Here is a 26517-nt window from a genome sequence, read left to right as displayed (position 1 = left end):
ACGATATGAACGACGGAAAAGAGCTGATGAGGGAAACGAGCTGAACGACTGAAACGATCTGAACAACGGAAAAGAGCTGATGAGGGAAACGATCTGAACGACGGAAACGAGCTGAACAACGGAAACGAGCTGATGAGGGAAACGAGCTGAACAACGGAAACGAGCTGATGAGGGAAACGATCTGAACGACTGAAACGAGCTGATGAGGGAAACGATCTGAACGACTGAAACGATCTGAACGACTGAAACGATCTGAACGACTGAAACGATCTGAACAACGGAAACGATCTGAACGACGGAAAAGAGCTGATGAGGGAAACGAGCTGAACAACGGAAACGAGCTGATGAGGGAAACGATCTGAACGACTGAAACGATCTGAACGCCGGAAACGATCTGAACGACTGAAACCATCTGAACGCCGGAAACGATCTGAACGACTGAAACGATCTGAACGCCGGAAACGATCTGAACCACAGAAACGATCTGATCGACGGAAACGAGCTGAACGACGGAAACGATCTGAACGACTAAAAAGAGCTGAAAGACTGAAACGATCTGAACGACGGAAAAGAGCTGAACGACTGAAACGATCTGAACGACGGAAAAGAGCTGATGAGGGAAACGATATGAACGACGGAAATGATTTGAACGACAGAAACGAGCTGAACGACTGAAACGAGCTGAACGACTGAAAAGAGCTGAACGACTGAAACGATCTGAACGACGGAAACGAGCTGAACCACAGAAACGATCTGATCGACGGAAACGAGCTGAACGACTGAAACGATCTGAACGACGGAAACGATCTGAACGATTGAAACGAGCTGAACGACGGAAACGATCTGAACAACGGAAAAGAGCTGATGAGGGAAACGATATGAACGACGGAAACGATCTGAACGACAGAAACGAGCTAAACGACTGAAACGAGCTGAACGACTGAAACGATCTGAACGACCGAAACGATCTGAACGACGGAAACGACCTCATGACGGAAACGATCTGAACGACTGAAACGATCTGAACGACAGAAACGAGCTGAACGACAAACGATCTGAACGACTGAAACGAGCTGAATGACGGAAACGAGCTGAACGACAAACGATCTGAATGACGGAAACGATCTCATGACGGAAACGATCTGAACGACGGAAACGAACTGAATGACGGAAACGAGCTGAACGACAAACGATCTGAATGACGGAAACGATCTCATGACGGAAACGATCTGAACGACGGAAACGAACTGAATGACGGAAAAGAGCTGAACGACAAACGATCTGAACGACGGAAACGATCTGAACGACAGAAACGATCTGAACGACGGAAACGAGCTGAACGACAGAAACGATCTGAACGACGGAAACGAGCTGAATGACGGAAACGAGCTGAACGACAAACGATCTGAATGACGGAAACGATCTCATGACGGAAACGATCTGAACGACGGAAACGAACTGAACGACGGAAGAGATCTGAACGACTGAAACGATCTGAACGACTGAAACGATCTGAACGACGGAAACGAGCTGAACGACAAACGAGCTGAACGACAAACGATCTGAACGACGGAAACGATCTGAACGACGGAAACGAGATGAACGACGGAAACGATCTGAACGACGGAAACGATCTGAACGACGGAAAAGAGCTGATGAGGGAAACGATCTGAACGACTGAAACGATCTGAACGACTGAAACGATCTGAACGACGGAAACGATTTGAACGACTGAAACGATCTGAACGACGGAAACGATCTGAACGACTGAAACGATCTGAACGACGGAAACGAGGTGAACGACTGAAACGATCTGAACGACTGAAACGATCTGAACGACGGAAACGAGCTGAACGACAAACGATCTGAATGACGGAAACGATCTCATGACTGAAACGATCTGAACGACTGAAACGATCTGAACGACGGAAACGATCTGAACGACTGAAACGATCTGAACGACTGAAACGAGCTGAACGACCGAAACGATCTGAACGACGGAAACGAGGTGAACGACTGAAACGATCTGAAAGACCGAAACGATCTGAACGACGGAAACGATCTCATGACGGAAACGATCTGAACGACGGAAACGATCTGAACGACTGAAATGATCTGAACGACTGAAACGATCTGAACGACGGACACGAGGTGAACGACTGAAACGAGCTGAACGACTGAAACGATCTGAACGACGGAAACGAGGTGAACGACTGAAACGATCTGAACGACTGAAACGATCTGAACGATGGAAACGATCTCATGACGGAAACGATCTGAACGACGGAAACGAGATGAACGACGGAAACGATCTGAACGACTGAAACGATCTGAACGACGGAAACGAGCTGAACGACTGAAACGATCTGAACGACTGAAACAATCTGAACGACGGAAACGATCTGAACGACTGAAACAATCTGAACGATGGAAACGAGATGAACGACGGAAACGAACTGAACGACGGAAGAGATCTGAACGACTGAAAAGATCTGAACGACGGAAACGAGATGAACGACTGAAACGATCTGAACGACGGAAACGAGCTGAACGACGGAAACGAGATGAAAGACGGAAACGATCTGAACGACGGAAACGAGCTGAACGACAAACGATCTGAACGACGGAAACGATCTGAACGACGGAAACGATCTGAACGACGGAAAAGAGCTGATGAGGGAAACGATCTGAACGACTGAAACGATCTGAACGACTGAAACGATCTGAACGACGGAAACGAGCTGAACGACTGAAACGATCTGAACGACTGAAACGATCTGAACGACTGAAACGATCTGAACGACGGAAACGATCTCATGACGGAAACGATCTGAACGACGGAAACGAGCTGAACGACAAACGATCTGAACGACTGAAACGAGCTGAATTACGGAAAAGAGCTGAACGACAAACGATCTGAACGACGGAAACGATCTGAACGACGGAAACGATCTGAACGACAGAAACGATCTGAACGACGGAAACGAGCTGAATTACGGAAACGATCTTAACGACTGAAACGTTCTGAATGACGGAAACGATCTGAACGACGGAAAAGAGCTGATGAGGGAAACGATCTGAAACGATCTGAACGACGGAAACGATCTGAACGACGGAAACGATCTGAACGACTGAAGCGATCTGAATGACGGTAAAGAGCTGAACGACTGAAACGATCTGAACGATTGAAACGATATGAACGACTGAAAAGAGCTGATCGACAAACGATCTGAATGACGGAAACGATCTGAACGACTGAAACGATCTGAACGACGGAAACGATCTGAACGACAGAAACGAGCTGAACGACGGAAACGATCTGAACGACTGAAATGAGCTGAACGACGGAAACGATCTGAACAACGGAAAAGAGATGATGAGGGAAACGATCTGAACGACGGAAACGAGCTGAACAACGGAAACGAGCTGATGAGGGAAACGAGCTGAACGACTGAAACTATCTGAACGACTGAAACGATCTGATGAGGGAAACGATATGAACGACGGAAAAGAGCTGATGAGGGAAACGAGCTGAACGACTGAAACGATCTGAACAACGGAAAAGAGCTGATGAGGGAAACGATCTGAACGACGGAAACGAGCTGAACAACGGAAACGAGCTGATGAGGGAAACGAGCTGAACAACGGAAACGAGCTGATGAGGGAAACGATCTGAACGACTGAAACGAGCTGATGAGGGAAACGATCTGAACGACTGAAACGATCTGAACGACTGAAACGATCTGAACGACTGAAACGATCTGAACAACGGAAACGATCTGAACGACGGAAAAGAGCTGATGAGGGAAACGAGCTGAACGACTGAAACGATCTGAACGACTGAAACGATCTGATGAGGGAAACGAGCTGAACAACGGAAACGAGCTGATGAGGGAAACGATCTGAACGACTGAAACGATCTGAACGCCGGAAACGATCTGAACGACTGAAACCATCTGAACGCCGGAAACGATCTGAACGACTGAAACGATCTGAACGCCGGAAACGATCTGAACCACAGAAACGATCTGATCGACGGAAACGAGCTGAACGACGGAAACGATCTGAACGACTAAAAAGAGCTGAAAGACTGAAACGATCTGAACGACGGAAAAGAGCTGAACGACTGAAACGATCTGAACGACGGAAAAGAGCTGATGAGGGAAACGATATGAACGACGGAAACGATTTGAACGACAGAAACGAGCTGAACGACTGAAACGAGCTGAACGACTGAAAAGAGCTGAACGACTGAAACGATCTGAACGACGGAAACGAGCTGAACCACAGAAACGATCTGATCGACGGAAACGAGCTGAACGACTGAAACGATCTGAACGACGGAAACGATCTGAACGATTGAAACGAGCTGAACGACGGAAACGATCTGAACAACGGAAAAGAGCTGATGAGGGAAACGATATGAACGACGGAAACGATCTGAACGACAGAAACGAGCTAAACGACTGAAACGAGCTGAACGACTGAAACGATCTGAACGACCGAAACGATCTGAACGACGGAAACGACCTCATGACGGAAACGATCTGAACGACTGAAACGATCTGAACGACAGAAACGAGCTGAACGACAAACGATCTGAACGACTGAAACGAGCTGAATTACGGAAAAGAGCTGAACGACAAACGATCTGAACGACGGAAACGATCTGAACGACGGAAACGATCTGAACGACAGAAACGATCTGAACGACGGAAACGAGCTGAATGACGGAAACGAGCTGAACGACAAACGATCTGAATGACGGAAACGATCTCATGACGGAAACGATCTGAACGACGGAAACGAACTGAATGACGGAAACGAGCTGAACGACAAACGATCTGAATGACGGAAACGATCTCATGACGGAAACGATCTGAACGACGGAAACGAACTGAATGACGGAAAAGAGCTGAACGACAAACGATCTGAACGACGGAAACGATCTGAACGACAGAAACGATCTGAACGACGGAAACGAGCTGAACGACAGAAACGATCTGAACGACGGAAACGAGCTGAATGACGGAAACGAGCTGAACGACAAACGATCTGAATGACGGAAACGATCTCATGACGGAAACGATCTGAACGACGGAAACGAACTGAACGACGGAAGAGATCTGAACGACTGAAACGATCTGAACGACTGAAACGATCTGAACGACGGAAACGAGCTGAACGACAAACGATCTGAACGACGGAAACGATCTGAACGACGGAAACGATCTGAACGACGGAAACGAGATGAACGACGGAAACGATCTGAACGACGGAAACGATCTGAACGACGGAAAAGAGCTGATGAGGGAAACGATCTGAACGACTGAAACGATCTGAACGACTGAAACGATCTGAACGACGGAAACGATTTGAACGACTGAAACGATCTGAACGACGGAAACGATCTGAACGACTGAAACGATCTGAACGACGGAAACGAGGTGAACGACTGAAACGATCTGAACGACTGAAACGATCTGAACGACGGAAACGAGCTGAACGACAAACGATCTGAATGACGGAAACGATCTCATGACTGAAACGATCTGAACGACTGAAACGATCTGAACGACGGAAACGATCTGAACGACTGAAACGATCTGAACGACTGAAACGAGCTGAACGACCGAAACGATCTGAACGACGGAAACGAGGTGAACGACTGAAACGATCTGAAAGACCGAAACGATCTGAACGACGGAAACGATCTCATGACGGAAACGATCTGAACGACGGAAACGATCTGAACGACTGAAATGATCTGAACGACTGAAACGATCTGAACGACGGACACGAGGTGAACGACTGAAACGAGCTGAACGACTGAAACGATCTGAACGACGGAAACGAGGTGAACGACTGAAACGATCTGAACGACTGAAACGATCTGAACGATGGAAACGATCTCATGACGGAAACGATCTGAACGACGGAAACGAGATGAACGACGGAAACGATCTGAACGACTGAAACGATCTGAACGACGGAAACGAGCTGAACGACTGAAACGATCTGAACGACTGAAACAATCTGAACGACGGAAACGATCTGAACGACTGAAACAATCTGAACGATGGAAACGAGATGAACGACGGAAACGAACTGAACGACGGAAGAGATCTGAACGACTGAAAAGATCTGAACGACGGAAACGAGATGAACGACTGAAACGATCTGAACGACGGAAACGAGCTGAACGACGGAAACGAGATGAAAGACGGAAACGATCTGAACGACGGAAACGAGCTGAACGACAAACGATCTGAACGACGGAAACGATCTGAAAGACGGAAACGATCTGAACGACGGAAAAGAGCTGATGAGGGAAACGATCTGAACGACTGAAACGATCTGAACGACTGAAACGATCTGAACGACGGAAACGAGCTGAACGACTGAAACGATCTGAACGACTGAAACGATCTGAACGACGGAAACGATCTGAACGACTGAAACGATCTGAACGACTGAAACGATCTGAAGGACGGAAACGAGCTGAACGACAAACGATCTGAATGACGGAAACGATCTCATGACGGAAACGATCTGAAATACTGAAACAATCTGAACGACTGAAACGATCTGAACGACGGAAACGATCTCATGACGGAAACGATCTGAACGACGGAAACGATCTGAACGACGGAAACGATCTGAACGACGGAAACGATCTGAATGACGGAAACGATCTGAACGACGGAAACGATCTGAATGACGGAAACGAGCTGAACGACTGAAACGATCTGAACAACTGAAACGATCTGAACAACATAAGAGATCTGAACGACCGAAACGATCTGAACGACTGAAACGATCTGAACGACTGAAAAGAGCTGAAGAGGGAAACGATCTGAACGACTGAAACGATCTGAACAACAGAAGAGATCTGAACGACTGAAACGATCTGAAAGACCGAAACGATCTGAACGACGGAAACGAGGTGAACGACTGAAACGATCTGAAAGACTGAAACGAGCTGAACGACTGAAACGAGCTGAACGACTGAAACGATCTAAATGACGGAAACGAGGTGAACAACTGAAACGATCTGAACGACCGAAACGATCTGAAAGACCGAAACGATCTGAACGACGAAAACGAGGTGAACGACTGAAACGATCTGAATTACGGAAAAGAGCTGAACGACAAACGATCTGAACGACGGAAACGATCTGAACGACGGAAACGATCTGAACGACAGAAACGATCTGAACGACGGAAACGAGCTGAATTACGGAAACGATCTTAACGACTGAAACGTTCTGAATGACGGAAACGATCTGAACGACGGAAAAGAGCTGATGAGGGAAACGATCTGAAACAATCTGAACGACGGAAACGATCTGAACGACGGAAACGATCTGAACGACTGAAACGAGCTGAATTACGGAAACGATCTGAACGACTGAAGCGATCTGAATGACGGTAAAGAGCTGAACGACTGAAACGATCTGAACGACTGAAACGATATGAACGACTGAAAAGAGCTGATCGACAAACGATCTGAATGACGGAAACGATCTGAACGACGGAAACGATCTGAACGACTGAAATGAGCTGAACGACGGAAACGATCTGAACAACGGAAAAGAGATGATGAGGGAAACGATCTGAACGACGGAAAAGAGCTGAACAACGGAAACGAGCTGATGAGGGAAACGAGCTGAACAACGGAAACGAGCTGATGAGGGAAACGATCTGAACGACTGAAACGATCTGAACGACTGAAACGATCTGAACGACGGAAACGATCTGAACGACGGAAATGAGCTGATGAGGGAAACGAGCTGAACGACTGAAAAGAGCTGATGAGGGAAACGAGCTGAACGACTGAAACGATCTGAACGACTGAAACGATCTGATGAGGGAAACGAGCTGAACGACTGAAACGATCTGAACAACTGAAACGATCTGAACAACATAAGAGATCTGAACGACCGAAACGATCTGAACGACTGAAACGATCTGAACGACTGAAAAGAGCTGAAGAGGGAAACGATCTGAACGACTGAAACGATCTGAAAGACCGAAACGATCTGAACGACGGAAACGAGGTGAACGACTGAAACGATCTGAAAGACTGAAACGAGCTGAACGACTGAAACGAGCTGAACGACTGAAACGATCTAAATGACGGAAACGAGGTGAACAACTGAAACGATCTGAACGACCGAAACGATCTGAACGACGGAAACGAGGTGAACGACTGAAACGATCTGAACGACTGAAACGAGCTGAACGACAAACGATCTGAATGACGGACACGATCTGAACGACGGAAACGACCTCATGACGGAAACGATCTGAACGACTGAAACGATCTGAACGACAGAAACGAGCTGAACGACAAACGATCTGAACGACGGAAACGATCTGAACGACGGAAACGATCTGAACGACAGAAACGATCTGAACGACGGAAACGAGCTGAATTACGGAAACGATCTTAACGACTGAAACGTTCTGAATGACGGAAACGATCTGAACGACGGAAAAGAGCTGATGAGGGAAACGATCTGAAACAATCTGAACGACGGAAACGATCTGAACGACGGAAACGATCTGAACGACTGAAACGAGCTGAATTACGGAAACGATCTGAACGACTGAAGCGATCTTAATGACGGTAAAGAGCTGAACGACTGAAACGATCTGAACGACTGAAACGATATGAACGACTGAAAAGAGCTGATCGACAAACGATCTGAATGACGGAAACGATCTGAACGACTGAAACGATCTGAACGACGGAAACGATCTGAACGACAGAAACGAGCTGAACGACGGAAACGATCTGAACGACTGAAATGAGCTGAACGACGGAAACGATCTGAACAACGGAAAAGAGATGATGAGGGAAACGATCTGAACGACGGAAACGAGCTGAACAACGGAAACGAGCTGATGAGGGAAACGAGCTGAACAACGGAAACGAGCTGATGAGGGAAACGATCTGAACGACTGAAACGATCTGAACGACTGAAACGATCTGAACGACGGAAACGATCTGAACGACGGAAATGAGCTGATGAGGGAAACGAGCTGAACGACTGAAACGATCTGAACAACGGAAAAGAGCTGATGAGGGAAACGATCTGAACGACGGAAACGAGCTGAACAACGGAAACGAGCTGATGAGGGAAACGAGCTGAACAACGGAAACGAGCTGATGAGGGAAACAATCTGAACGACTGAAACGATCTGAACGACTGAAACGATCTGAACAACGGAAACGATCTGAACGACGGAAAAGAGCTGATGAGGGAAACGAGCTGAACGACTGAAACGATCTGAACGACTGAAACGATCTGATGAGGGAAACGAGCTGAACAACGGAAACGAGCTGATGAGGGAAACGATCTGAACGACTAAAAAGAGCTGAAAGACTGAAACGATCTGAACGACGGAAAAGAGCTGAACGACTGAAACGATCTGAACGACGGAAACGATCTGAACGACAGAAACGAGCTAAACGACTGAAACGAGCTGAACGACTGAAACGATCTGAACGACTGAAATGATCTGAACGACGGAAACGACCTCATGACGGAAACGATCTGAACGACTGAAACGAGCTGAATTACGGAAAAGAGCTGAACGACAAACGATCTGAACGACGGAAACGATCTGAACGACGGAAACGATCTGAACGACAGAAACGATCTGAACGACGGAAAAGAGCTGATGAGGGAAACGATCTGAAACGATCTGAACGACGGAAACGATCTGAACGACTGAAACGAGCTGAATTACGGAAACGATCTGAACGACTGAAACGATCTGAATGACGGTAAAGAGCTGAACGACTGAAACGATCTGAACGATTGAAACGATATGAACGACTGAAAAGAGCTGATCGACAAACGATCTGAATGACGGAAACGATCTGAACGACTGAAACGAGCTGAACGATGGGAACGATATGAACGACTGAAAAGAGCTGAACGACTGAAACGATCTGAACGACTGAAAAGAGCTGATGAGGGAAACGATCTGAACGACGGAAACGATCTGAACGACGGAAACGATCTGAACGACTGAAACGATCTGAACGACAGAAACGAGCTGAACGACAAACGATCTAAACGACAGAAACGATCTGAACGACGGAAACGAGCTGAATTACGGAAACGATCTGAACGACTGAAACGTTCTGAATGACGGAAACGATCTGAACGACGGAAAAGAGCTGATGAGGGAAACGATCTGAACGACTGAAACGATCTGAACGACTGAAACGATCTGAACGACGGAAGCGATCTGAACGACGGAAAAGAGCTGATGAGGGAAACGATCTGAACGACTGAAACGATCTGAACGACTAAAACGAGCTGAACGACTGAAACGATCTGAACGACGGAAACGATCTGAACGATTGAAACGAGCTGAACGACGGAAACGATCTGAACAACGGAAAAGAGCTGATGAGGGAAACGATATGAACGACGGAAACGATCTGAACGACAGAAACGAGCTAAACGACTGAAACGAGCTGAACGACTGAAACGATCTGAACGACCGAAACGATCTGAACGACGGAAACGACCTCATGACGGAAACGATCTGAACGACTGAAACGATCTGAACGACGGAAACGAGCTGAACGACAAACGATCTGAACGACTGAAACGAGCTGAATTACGGAAAAGAGCTGAACGACAAACGATCTGAACGACGGAAACGATCTGAACGACGGAAACGATCTGAACGACAGAAACGATCTGAACGACGGAAACGAGCTGAATTACGGAAACGAGCTGATGAGGGAAACGAGCTGAACAACGGAAACGAGCTGATGAGGGAAACGATCTGAACGACTAAAAAGAGCTGAAAGACTGAAACGATCTGAACGACGGAAAAGAGCTGAACGACTGAAACGATCTGAACGACGGAAACGATCTGAACGACAGAAACGAGCTAAACGACTGAAACGAGCTGAACGACTGAAACGATCTGAACGACTGAAATGATCTGAACGACGGAAACGACCTCATGACGGAAACGATCTGAACGACTGAAACGAGCTGAATTACGGAAAAGAGCTGAACGACAAACGATCTGAACGACGGAAACGATCTGAACGACGGAAACGATCTGAACGACAGAAACGATCTGAACGACGGAAAAGAGCTGATGAGGGAAACGATCTGAAACGATCTGAACGACGGAAACGATCTGAACGACTGAAACGAGCTGAATTACGGAAACGATCTGAACGACTGAAACGATCTGAATGACGGTAAAGAGCTGAACGACTGAAACGATCTGAACGATTGAAACGATATGAACGACTGAAAAGAGCTGATCAACAAACGATCTGAATGACGGAAACGATCTGAACGACTGAAACGAGCTGAACGATGGGAACGATATGAACGACTGAAAAGAGCTGAACGACTGAAACGATCTGAACGACTGAAAAGAGCTGATGAGGGAAACGATCTGAACGACGGAAACGATCTGAACGACGGAAACGATCTGAACGACTGAAACGATCTGAACGACAGAAACGAGCTGAACGACAAACGATCTAAACGACAGAAACGATCTGAACGACGGAAACGAGCTGAATTACGGAAACGATCTGAACGACTGAAACGTTCTGAATGACGGAAACGATCTGAACGACGGAAAAGAGCTGATGAGGGAAACGATCTGAACGACTGAAACGATCTGAACGACTGAAACGATCTGAACGACGGAAGCGATCTGAACGACGGAAAAGAGCTGATGAGGGAAACGATCTGAACGACTGAAACGATCTGAACGACTAAAACGAGCTGAACGACTGAAGCGATCTGAACGACGGAAACGAGGTGAACGACTGAAACGATCTGAACGACTGAAACGATCTGAACGACGGAAACGAGCTGAACGACAAACGATCTGAATGACGGAAACGATCTGAACGACTGAAACGATCTGAACGACCGAAGCGATCTCATGACGGAAACGATCTGAACGACGGAAACGATCTGAACGACGGAAACAATCTGAACGACTGAAACGAGCTGAACGACAAACGATCTGAACGACTGAAACGAGCTGAATTACGGAAAAGAGCTGAACGACAAACGATCTGAACGACGGAAACGATCTGAACGACGGAAACGATCTGAACGACAGAAACGATCTGAACGACGGAAACGAGCTGAATTACGGAAACGAGCTGATGAGGGAAACGAGCTGAACAACGGAAACGAGCTGATGAGGGAAACGATCTGAACGACTGAAACGATCTGAACGACTGAAATGATCTGAACAACGGAAACGATCTGAACGACGGAAAAGAACTGATGAGGGAAACGAGCTGAACGACTGAAACGATCTGAACGACTGAAACGATCTGATGAGGGAAACGAGCTGAACAACGGAAACGAGCTGATGAGGGAAACGATCTGAACGACTAAAAAGAGCTGAAAGACTGAAACGATCTGAACGACGGAAAAGAGCTGAACGACTGAAACGATCTGAACGACGGAAAAGAGCTGATGAGGGAAACGATATGAACGACGGAAACGATTTGAACGACAGAAACGAGCTGAACGACTGAAACGAGCTGAACGACTGAAAAGAGCTGAACGACTGAAACGATCTGAACGACGGAAACGAGCTGAACCACAGAAACGATCTGATCGACGGAAACGAGCTGAACGACTGAAACGATCTGAACGACGGAAACGATCTGAACGATTGAAACGAGCTGAACGACGGAAACGATCTGAACAACGGAAAAGAGCTGATGAGGGAAACGATATGAACGACGGAAACGATCTGAACGACAGAAACGAGCTAAACGACTGAAACGAGCTGAACGACTGAAACGATCTGAACGACCGAAACGATCTGAACGACGGAAACGACCTCATGACGGAAACGATCTGAACGACTGAAACGATCTGAACGACAGAAACGAGCTGAACGACAAACGATCTGAACGACTGAAACGAGCTGAATTACGGAAAAGAGCTGAACGACAAACGATCTGAACGACGGAAACGATCTGAACGACGGAAACGATCTGAACGACAGAAACGATCTGAACGACGGAAAAGAACTGATGAGGGAAACGATCTGAAACGATCTGAACGACGGAAACGATCTGAACGACTGAAACGAGCTGAATTACGGAAACGATCTGAACGACTGAAAAGAGCTGATCGACAAACGATCTGAATGACGGAAACGATCTGAACGACTGAAACGAGCTGAACGATGGGAACGATATGAACGACTGAAAAGAGCTGAACGACTGAAACGATCTGAACGACTGAAAAGAGCTGATGAGGGAAACGATCTGAACGACAGAAACGATCTGAACGACGGAAACGATCTGAACGACTGAAACGAGCTGAATTACGGAAACGATCTGAACGACTGAAACGATCTGAATGACGGTAAAGAGCTGAACGACTGAAACGATATGAACGATTGAAACGATATGAACGACTGAAAAGAGCTGATCGACAAACGATCTGAATGACGGAAACGATCTGAACGACTGAAACGAGCTGAACAATGGGAACGATATGAACGACTGAAAAGAGCTGAACGACTGAAACGATCTGAACGACTGAAAAGAGCTGATGAGGGAAACGATCTGAACGACAGAAACGATCTGAACGACGGAAACGATCTGAACGACAGAAACGAGCTGAACGACGGAAACGATCTGAACGACTGAAACGATCTGAACGACGGAAACGAGCTGAACCACAGAAACGATCTGATCGACGGAAACGAGCTGAACGACTGAAACGATCTGAACGACGGAAACGAGCTGAACGACTGAAACGATCTGAACGACTGAAACGATCTGAACGACGGAAACGATCTGAACGACTGAAACGATCTGAACGACAAACGATCTGAACGACTGAAACGAGCTGAACGACAAACGATCTGAACGACTGAAACGATCTGAACGACGGAAACGATCTGAACGACGGAAACGAGCTGAACGACTGAAACGATCTGAACGACTGAAACGATCTGAACGACGGAAACGATCTGAACGACTGAAACGATCTGAACAACTGAAACGATCTGAACGACGGAAACGATCTCATGACGGAAACGATCTGAACGACGGAAACGATCTGAACGACTGAAATGATCTGAACGACTGAAACGATCTGAACGACGGACACGAGGTGAACGACTGAAACGAGCTGAACGACTGAAACGATCTGAACGACGGAAACGAGGTGAACGACTGAAACGATCTGAACGACTGAAACGATCTCATGACGGAAACGATCTGAACGACGGAAACGAGATGAACGACGGAAACGATCTGAACGACTGAAACGATCTGAACGACGGAAACGAGCTGAACGACTGAAACGATCTGAACGACTGAAACGATCTGAACGACGGAAACGATCTGAACGACTGAAACGATCTGAACGACGGAAACGATCTGAACGACTGAAACGATCTGAACGATTGAAACGATATGAACGACTGAAAAGAGCTGATCGACAAACGATCTGAATGACGGAAACGATCTGAACGACTGAAACGAGCTGAACAACTGAAAAGAGCTGATGAGGGAAACGATCTGAACGACAGAAACGATCTGAACGACGGAAACGATCTGAACGACTGAAACGAGCTGAATTACGGAAACGATCTGAACGACTGAAACGATCTGAATGACGGTAAAGAGCTGAACGACTGAAACGATCTGAACGATTGAAACGATCTGAACGACTGAAAAGAGCTGATCGACAAATGATCTGAATGACGGAAACGATCTGAACGACTGAAACGAGCTGAACGATGGGAACGATATGAACGACTGAAAAGAGCTGAACGACTGAAACGATCTGAACGACTGAAAAGAGCTGATGAGGGAAACGATCTGAACGACAGAAACGATCTGAACGACGGAAACGATCTGAACGACAGAAACGAGCTGAACGACGGAAACGATCTGAACGACTGAAACGATCTGAACGACGGAAACGAGCTGAACCACAGAAACGATCTGATCGACGGAAACGAGCTGAACGACTGAAACGATCTGAACGACGGAAACGAGCTGAACGACTGAAACGATCTGAACGACTGAAACGATCTGAACGACGGAAACGATCTGAACGACTGAAACGATCTGAACGACAAACGATCTGAACGACTGAAACGAGCTGAACGACAAACGATCTGAACGACTGAAACGATCTGAACGACGGAAACGATCTGAACGACGGAAACGAGCTGAACGACTGAAACGATCTGAACGACTGAAACGATCTGAACGACGGAAACGATCTGAACGACTGAAACGATCTGAACAACTGAAACGATCTGAACGACGGAAACGATCTCATGACGGAAACGATCTGAACGACGGAAACGATCTGAACGACTGAAATGATCTGAACGACTGAAACGATCTGAACGACGGACACGAGGTGAACGACTGAAACGAGCTGAACGACTGAAACGATCTGAACGACGGAAACGAGGTGAACGACTGAAACGATCTGAACGACTGAAACGATCTCATGACGGAAACGATCTGAACGACGGAAACGAGATGAACGACGGAAACGATCTGAACGACTGAAACGATCTGAACGACGGAAACGAGCTGAACGACTGAAACGATCTGAACGACTGAAACGATCTGAACGACGGAAACGATCTGAACGACTGAAACGATCTGAACGACGGAAACGATCTGAACGACTGAAACGATCTGAACGATTGAAACGATATGAACGACTGAAAAGAGCTGATCGACAAACGATCTGAATGACGGAAACGATCTGAACGACTGAAACGAGCTGAACAACTGAAAAGAGCTGATGAGGGAAACGATCTGAACGACAGAAACGATCTGAACGACGGAAACGATCTGAACGACTGAAACGAGCTGAATTACGGAAACGATCTGAACGACTGAAACGATCTGAATGACGGTAAAGAGCTGAACGACTGAAACGATCTGAATGATTGAAACGATCTGAACGACTGAAAAGAGCTGATCGACAAACGATCTGAATGACGGAAACGATCTGAACGACTGAAACGAGCTGAACGATGGGAACGATATGAACGACTGAAAAGAGCTGAACGACTGAAACGATCTGAACGACTGAAAAGAGCTGATGAGGGAAACGATCTGAACGACAGAAACGATCTGAACGACGGAAACGATCTGAACGACAGAAACGAGCTGAACGACGGAAACGATCTGAACGACTGAAACGATCTGAACGACGGAAACGAGCTGAACCACAGAAACGATCTGATCGACGGAAACGAGCTGAACGACTGAAACGATCTGAACGACGGAAACGAGCTGAACGACTGAAACGATCTGAACGACTGAAACGATCTGAACGACGGAAACGATCTCATGACGGAAACGATCTGAACGACGGAAACGATCTGAACGACTGAAATGATCTGAACGACTGAAACGATCTGAACGACGGACACGAGGTGAACGACTGAAACGAGCTGAACGACTGAAACGATCTGAACGACGGAAACGAGGTGAACGACTGAAACGATCTGAACGACTGAAACGATCTCATGACGGAAACGATCTGAACGACGGAAACGAGATGAACGACGGAAACGATCTGAACGACTGAAACGATCTGAACGACGGAAACGAGCTGAACGACTGAAACGATCTGAACGACTGAAACGATCTGAACGACGGAAACGATCTGAACGACTGAAACGATCTGAACGATGGAAACGAGATGAACGACGGAAACGATCTGAACGACTGAAACGATCTGAACGACGGAAATGAGCTGATGAGGGAAACGAGCTGAACGACTGAAACGATCTGAACAACGGAAAAGAGCTGATGAGGGAAACGATCTGAATGACGGAAACGAGCTGAACAACGGAAACGAGCTGATGAGGGAAACGAGCTGAACAACGGAAACGAGCTGATGAGGGAAACGATCTGAACGACTGAAACGATCTGAACGACTGAAACGATCTGAACAACGGAAATGATCTGAACGACGGAAAAGAGCTGATGAGGGAAACGAGCTGAACGACTGAAACGATCTGAACGACTGAAACGATCTAATGAGGGAAACGAGCTGAACAACGGAAACGAGCTGATGAGGGAAACGATCTGAACGACTGAAACGATCTGAACGCCGGAAACGATCTGAACGACTGAAACGATCTGAACGCCGGAAACGATCTGAACGACTGAAACGATCTGAACGCCGGAAACGATCTGAACCACAGAAACGATCTGATCGACGGAAACGAGCTGAACGACGGAAACGATCTGAACGACTGAAAAGAGCTGAACGACTGAAACGATCTGAACGACGGAAAAGAGCTGATGAGGGAAACGATATGAACGACGGAAACGATCTGAACGACAGAAACGAGCTGAACGACTGAAACGAGCTGAACGACTGAAACGATCTGAACGACGGAAACGATCTGAACGACTGAAACGATCTGAACGACAGAAACGAGCTGAACGACAAACGATCTGAACGACTGAAACGTTCTGAATGACGGAAACGATCTGAACGACGGAAAAGAGCTGATGAGGGAAACGATCTGAACGACTGAAACGAGCTGAACGACAAACGATCTGAATGACGGAAACGATCAGAACAACGGAAACGATCTGAATGACGGAAACGGGATGAACGACTGAAACGATTATAACGATTGAAACGATATGAACGACTGAAACGAGATGAACGATGGAAACGATCTGAACGACGGAAGAGATCTGAACGACTGAAACGATCTGAACGACGGAAACGATCTGAACGACTGAAACGATCTGAACGACGGAAACGAGCTGAACGACGGAAACGATCTGAACGACTGAAACGATCTGAACGATGGAAACGAGATGAACGACGGAAACGAACTGAACGACGGAAGAGATCTGAACGACTGAAACGATCTGAACGACGGAAACGAGATGAACGACTGAAACGATCTGAATGACGGAAACGATCTGAACGACTGAAACGATCTGAACGACAAACGATCTGAACGACTGAAACGAGCTGAACGACAAACGATCTGAATGACGGACACGATCTGAACGACGGAAACGATCTCATGACGGAAACGATCTGAACGACGGAAACGATCTGAACGACTGAAATGATCTGAACGACTGAAACGATCTGAACGACGGACACGAGGTGAACGACTGAAACAAGCTGAACGACTGAAACGATCTGAACGACGGAAATGAGGTGAACGACTGAAACGATCTGAACGACTGAAACGATCTCATGACGGAAACGATCTGAACGACGGAAACGAGATGAACGACGGAAACGATCTGAACGACTGAAACGATCTGAACGACGGAAACGATCTGAATTACGGAAAAGAGCTGAACGACTGAAACGAGCTGAATTACGGAAACGATCTGAACGACTGAAACGATCTGAATGACGGTAAAGAGCTGAACGACTGAAACGATCTGAACGATTGAAACGATATGAACGACTGAAAAGAGCTGATCGACAAACGATCTGAATGACGGAAACGATCTGAACGACTGAAACGAGCTGAACAACTGAAAAGAGCTGATGAGGGAAACGATCTGAACGACAGAAACGATCTGAACGACGGAAACGATCTGAACGACGGAAACGATCTGAACGACAGAAACGAGCTGAACGACAAACGATCTGAACGACTGAAACGAGCTGAACGACTGAAACGATCTGAACGACTGAAACGATCTGAACGACGGAAACGATCTCATGACGGAAACGATCTGAACGACGGAAACGATCTGAACGACTGAAATGATCTGAACGACTGAAACGATCTGAACGACGGACACGAGGTGAACGACTGAAACGAGCTGAACGACTGAAACGATCTGAACGACGGAAACGAGGTGAACGACTGAAACGATCTGAACGACTGAAACGATCTCATGACGGAAACGATCTGAACGACGGAAACGAGATGAACGACGGAAACGATCTGAACGACTGAAACGATCTGAACGACGGAAACGAGCTGAACGACTGAAACGATCTGAACGACTGAAACGATCTGAACGACGGAAACGATCTGAACGACTGAAACGATCTGAACGATGGAAACGAGATGAACGACGGAAACGATCTGAACGACTGAAACGATCTGAACGACGGAAATGAGCTGATGAGGGAAACGAGCTGAACGACTGAAACGATCTGAACAACGGAAAAGAGCTGATGAGGGAAACGATCTGAATGACGGAAACGAGCTGAACAACGGAAACGAGCTGATGAGGGAAACGAGCTGAACAACGGAAACGAGCTGATGAGGGAAACGATCTGAACGACTGAAACGATCTGAACGACTGAAACGATCTGAACAACGGAAACGATCTGAACGACGGAAAAGAGCTGATGAGGGAAACGAGCTGAACGACTGAAACGATCTGAACGACTGAAACGATCTAATGAGGGAAACGAGCTGAACAACGGAAACGAGCTGATGAGGGAAACGATCTGAACGACTGAAACGATCTGAACGCCGGAAACGATCTGAACGACTGAAACGATCTGAACGCCGGAAACGATCTGAACGACTGAAACGATCTGAACGCCGGAAACGATCTGAACCACAGAAACGATCTGATCGACGGATACGATCTGAACGACTGAAAAGAGCTGAACGACTGAAACGATCTGAACGACGGAAAAGAGCTGATGAGGGAAACGATATGAACGACGGAAACGATCTGAACGACAGAAACGAGCTGAAAGACTGAAACGAGCTGAACGACTGAAACGATCTGAACGACGGAAACGAGCTGAACCACAGAAACGATCTGATCGACGGAAACGAGCTGAACGACTGAAACGATCTGAACGACGGAAACGATCTGAACGATTGAAACGATCTGAACGACTGAAACGATCTGAACGACAGAAACGAGCTGAACGACAAACGATCTGAACGACTGAAACGTTCTGAATGACGGAAACGATCTGAACGACGGAAAAGAGCTGATGAGGGAAACGATCTGAACGACTGAAACGAGCTGAACGACAAACGATCTGAATGACGGAAACGATCAGAACAACGGAAACGATCTGAATGACGGAAACGGGATGAACGACTGAAACGATTATAACGATTGAAACGATATGAACGACTGAAACGAGATGAACGATGGAAACGATCTGAACGACTGAAACGATCTGAACGACGGAAACGATCTGAACGACTGAAACAATCTGAACGATGGAAACGAGATGAACGACGGAAACGAACTGAACGACGGAAACGATCTGAACGACTGAAACAATCTGAACGACGGAAACGAGATGAACGACGGAAACGAACTGAACGACGGAAGAGATCTGAACGACTGAAACGATCTGAACGACGGAAACGATCTGAACGACTGAAACGATCTGAACGACGGAAACGAGCTGAACGACTGAAACGATCTGAACGACTGAAACGATCTGAACGACGGAAACGATCTGAACGACTGAAACGATCTGAACGATGGAAACGAGATGAACGACGGAAACGAACTGAACGACGGAAGAGATCTGAACGACTGAAACGATCTGAACGACGGAAACGAGATGAACGACTGAAACGATCTGAATGACGGAAACGATCTGAACGACTGAAACGATCTGAACGACAAACGATCTGAACGACTGAAACGAGCTGAACGACAAACGATCTGAATGACGGACACGATCTGAACGACGGAAACGATCTCATGACGGAAACGATCTGAACGACGGAAACGATCTGAACGACTGAAATGATCTGAACGACTGAAACGATCTGAACGACGGACACGAGGTGAACGACTGAAACAAGCTGAACGACTGAAACGATCTGAACGACGGAAATGAGGTGAACGACTGAAACGATCTGAACGACTGAAACGATCTCATGACGGAAACGATCTGAACGACGGAAACGAGATGAACGACGGAAACGATCTGAACGACTGAAAGGATCTGAACGACGGAAACGATCTGAATTACGGAAAAGAGCTGAACGACTGAAACGAGCTGAATTACGGAAACGATCTGAACGACTGAAACGATCTGAATGACGGTAAAGAGCTGAACGACTGAAACGATCTGAACGATTGAAACGATATGAACGACTGAAAAGAGCTGATCGACAAACGATCTGAATGACGGAAACGATCTGAACGACTGAAACGAGCTGAACAACTGAAAAGAGCTGATGAGGGAAACGATCTGAACGACAGAAACGATCTGAACGACGGAAACGATCTGAACGACGGAAACGATCTGAACGACAGAAACGAGCTGAACGACAAACGATCTGAACGACTGAAACGTTCTGAATGACGGAAACGATCTGAACGACGGAAAAGAGCTGATGAGGGAAACGATCTGAACGACTGAAACGAGCTGAACGACAAACGATCTGAATGACGGAAACGATCAGAACAACGGAAACGATCTGAATGACGGAAACGGGATGAACGACTGAAACGATTATAACGATTGAAACGATATGAACGACTGAAACGAGATGAACGATGGAAACGATCTGAACGACTGAAACGATCTGAAAGACGGAAACGATCTGAACGACTGAAACAATCTGAACGATGGAAACGAGATGAACGACGGAAACGAACTGAACGACGGAAACGATCTGAACGACTGAAACAATCTGAACGACGGAAACGAGATGAACGACGGAAACGAACTGAACGACGGAAGAGATCTGAACGACTGAAACGATCTGAACGACGGAAACGATCTGAACGACTGAAACGATCTGAACGACGGAAACGAGCTGAACGACTGAAACGATCTGAACGACTGAAACGATCTGAACGACGGAAACGATCTGAACGACTGAAACGATCTGAACGATGGAAACGAGATGAACGACGGAAACGAACTGAACGACGGAAGAGATCTGAACGACTGAAACGATCTGAACGACGGAAACGAGATGAACGACTGAAACGATCTGAATGACGGAAACGATCTGAACGACTGAAACGATCTGAACGACAAACGATCTGAACGACTGAAACGAGCTGAACGACAAACGATCTGAATGACGGACACGATCTGAACGACGGAAACGATCTCATGACGGAAACGATCTGAACGACGGAAACGATCTGAACGACTGAAATGATCTGAACGACTGAAACGATCTGAACGACGGACACGAGGTGAACGACTGAAACAAGCTGAACGACTGAAACGATCTGAACGACGGAAATGAGGTGAACGACTGAAACGATCTGAACGACTGAAACGATCTCATGACGGAAACGATCTGAACGACGGAAACGAGATGAACGACGGAAACGATCTGAACGACTGAAAGGATCTGAACGACGGAAACGATCTGAATTACGGAAAAGAGCTGAACGACTGAAACGAGCTGAATTACGGAAACGATCTGAACGACTGAAACGATCTGAATGACGGTAAAGAGCTGAACGACTGAAACGATCTGAACGATTGAAACGATATGAACGACTGAAAAGAGCTGATCGACAAACGATCTGAATGACGGAAACGATCTGAACGACTGAAACGAGCTGAACAACTGAAAAGAGCTGATGAGGGAAACGATCTGAACGACAGAAACGATCTGAACGACGGAAACGATCTGAACGACGGAAACGATCTGAACGACAGAAACGAGCTGAACGACAAACGATCTGAACGACTGAAACGTTCTGAATGACGGAAACGATCTGAACGACGGAAAAGAGCTGATGAGGGAAACGATCTGAACGACTGAAACGAGCTGAACGACAAACGATCTGAATGACGGAAACGATCAGAACAACGGAAACGATCTGAATGACGGAAACGGGATGAACGACTGAAACGATTATAACGATTGAAACGATATGAACGACTGAAACGAGATGAACGATGGAAACGATCTGAACGACGGAAGAGATCTGAACGACTGAAACGATCTGAACGACGGAAACGATCTGAACGACTGAAACGATCTGAACGACGGAAACGAGCTGAACGACTGAAACGATCTGAACGACTGAAACGATCTGAACGACGGAAACGATCTGAACGACTGAAACGATCTGAACGATGGAAACGAGATGAACGACGGAAACGAACTGAACGACGGAAGAGATCTGAACGACTGAAACGATCTGAACGACGGAAACGAGATGAACGACTGAAACGATCTGAATGACGGAAACGATCTGAACGACTGAAACGATCTGAACGACAAACGATCTGAACGACTGAAACGAGCTGAACGACAAACGATCTGAATGACGGACACGATCTGAACGACGGAAACGATCTCATGACGGAAACGATCTGAACGACGGAAACGATCTGAACGACTGAAATGATCTGAACGACTGAAACGATCTGAACGACGGACACGAGGTGAACGACTGAAACAAGCTGAACGACTGAAACGATCTGAACGACGGAAATGAGGTGAACGACTGAAACGATCTGAACGACTGAAACGATCTCATGACGGAAACGATCTGAACGACGGAAACGAGATGAACGACGGAAACGATCTGAACGACTGAAACGATCTGAACGACGGAAACGATCTGAATTACGGAAAAGAGCTGAACGACTGAAACGAGCTGAATTACGGAAACGATCTGAACGACTGAAACGATCTGAATGACGGTAAAGAGCTGAACGACTGAAACGATCTGAACGATTGAAACGATATGAACGACTGAAAAGAGCTGATCGACAAACGATCTGAATGACGGAAACGATCTGAACGACTGAAACGAGCTGAACAACTGAAAAGAGCTGATGAGGGAAACGATCTGAACGACAGAAACGATCTGAACGACGGAAACGATCTGAACGACGGAAACGATCTGAACGACAGAAACGAGCTGAACGACAAACGATCTGAACGACTGAAACGAGCTGAACGACTGAAACGATCTGAACGACTGAAACGATCTGAACGACGGAAACGATCTCATGACGGAAACGATCTGAACGACGGAAACGATCTGAACGACTGAAATGATCTGAACGACTGAAACGATCTGAACGACGGACACGAGGTGAACGACTGAAACGAGCTGAACGACTGAAACGATCTGAACGACGGAAACGAGGTGAACGACTGAAACGATCTGAACGACTGAAACGATCTCATGACGGAAACGATCTGAACGACGGAAACGAGATGAACGACGGAAACGATCTGAACGACTGAAACGATCTGAACGATGGAAACGAGATGAACGACGGAAACGATCTGAACGACTGAAACGATCTGAACGACGGAAATGAGCTGATGAGGGAAACGAGCTGAACGACTGAAACGATCTGAACAACGGAAAAGAGCTGATGAGGGAAACGATCTGAATGACGGAAACGAGCTGAACAACGGAAACGAGCTGATGAGGGAAACGAGCTGAACAACGGAAACGAGCTGATGAGGGAACCGATCTGAACGACTGAAACGATCTGAACGACTGAAACGATCTGAACAACGGAAACGATCTGAACGACGGAAAAGAGCTGATGAGGGAAACGAGCTGAACGACTGAAACGATCTGAACGACTGAAACGATCTAATGAGGGAAACGAGCTGAACAACGGAAACGAGCTGATGAGGGAAACGATCTGAACGACTGAAACGATCTGAACGCCGGAAACGATCTGAACGACTGAAACGATCTGAACGCCGGAAACGATCTGAACGACTGAAACGATCTGAACGCCGGAAACGATCTGAACCACAGAAACGATCTGATCGACGGAAACGATCTGAACGACTGAAAAGAGCTGAACGACTGAAACGATCTGAACGACGGAAAAGAGCTGATGAGGGAAACGATATGAACGACGGAAACGATCTGAACGACAGAAACGAGCTGAACGACTGAAACGAGCTGAACGACTGAAACGATCTGAACGACGGAAACGAGCTGAACCACAGAAACGATCTGATCGACGGAAACGAGCTGAACGACTGAAACGATCTGAACGACGGAAACGATCTGAACGATTGAAACGATCTGAACGACTGAAACGATCTGAACGACAGAAACGAGCTGAACGACAAACGATCTGAACGACTGAAACGTTCTGAATGACGGAAACGATCTGAACGACGGAAAAGAGCTGATGAGGGAAACGATCTGAACGACTGAAACGAGCTGAACGACAAACGATCTGAATGACGGAAACGATCAGAACAACGGAAACGATCTGAATGACGGAAACGGGATGAACGACTGAAACGATTATAACGATTGAAACGATATGAACGACTGAAACGAGATGAACGATGGAAACGATCTGAACGACTGAAACGATCTGAACGACGGAAACGATCTGAACGACTGAAACAATCTGAACGATGGAAACGAGATGAACGACGGAAACGAACTGAACGACGGAAACGATCTGAACGACTGAAACAATCTGAACGATGGAAACGAGATGAACGACGGAAACGAACTGAACGACGGAAGAGATCTGAACGACTGAAACGATCTGAACGACGGAAACGATCTGAACGACTGAAACGATCTGAACGACGGAAACGAGCTGAACGACTGAAACGATCTGAACGACTGAATCGATCTGAACGACGGAAACGATCTGAACGACTGAAACGATCTGAACGATGGAAACGAGATGAACGACGGAAACGAACTGAACGACGGAAGAGATCTGAACGACTGAAACGATCTGAACGACGGAAACGAGATGAACGACTGAAACGATCTGAATGACGGAAACGATCTGAACGACTGAAACGATCTGAACGACAAACGATCTGAACGACTGAAACGAGCTGAACGACAAACGATCTGAATGACGGACACGATCTGAACGACGGAAACGATCTCATGACGGAAACGATCTGAACGACGGAAACGATCTGAACGACTGAAATGATCTGAACGACTGAAACGATCTGAACGACGGACACGAGGTGAACGACTGAAACAAGCTGAACGACTGAAACGATCTGAACGACGGAAATGAGGTGAACGACTGAAACGATCTGAACGACTGAAACGATCTCATGACGGAAACGATCTGAACGATGGAAACGAGATGAACGACGGAAACGATCTGAACGACTGAAAGGATCTGAACGACGGAAACGATCTGAATTACGGAAAAGAGCTGAACGACTGAAACGAGCTGAATTACGGAAACGATCTGAACGACTGAAACGATCTGAATGACGGTAAAGAGCTGAACGACTGAAACGATCTGAACGATTGAAACGATATGAACGACTGAAAAGAGCTGATCGACAAACGATCTGAATGACGGAAACGATCTGAACGACTGAAACGAGCTGAACAACTGAAAAGAGCTGATGAGGGAAACGATCTGAACGACAGAAACGATCTGAACGACGGAAACGATCTGAACGACGGAAACGATCTGAACGACAGAAACGAGCTGAACGACAAACGATCTGAACGACTGAAACGTTCTGAATGACGGAAACGATCTGAACGACGGAAAAGAGCTGATGAGGGAAACGATCTGAACGACT

This window comes from Blennius ocellaris, assembly GCF_963422515.1.
Source record: "Blennius ocellaris genome assembly, contig: SUPER_5_unloc_1, whole genome shotgun sequence".
Taxonomy (NCBI): Eukaryota; Metazoa; Chordata; class Actinopteri; order Blenniiformes; family Blenniidae; genus Blennius; species Blennius ocellaris.
Note: the sequence above shows the minus strand (reverse complement) of the source record.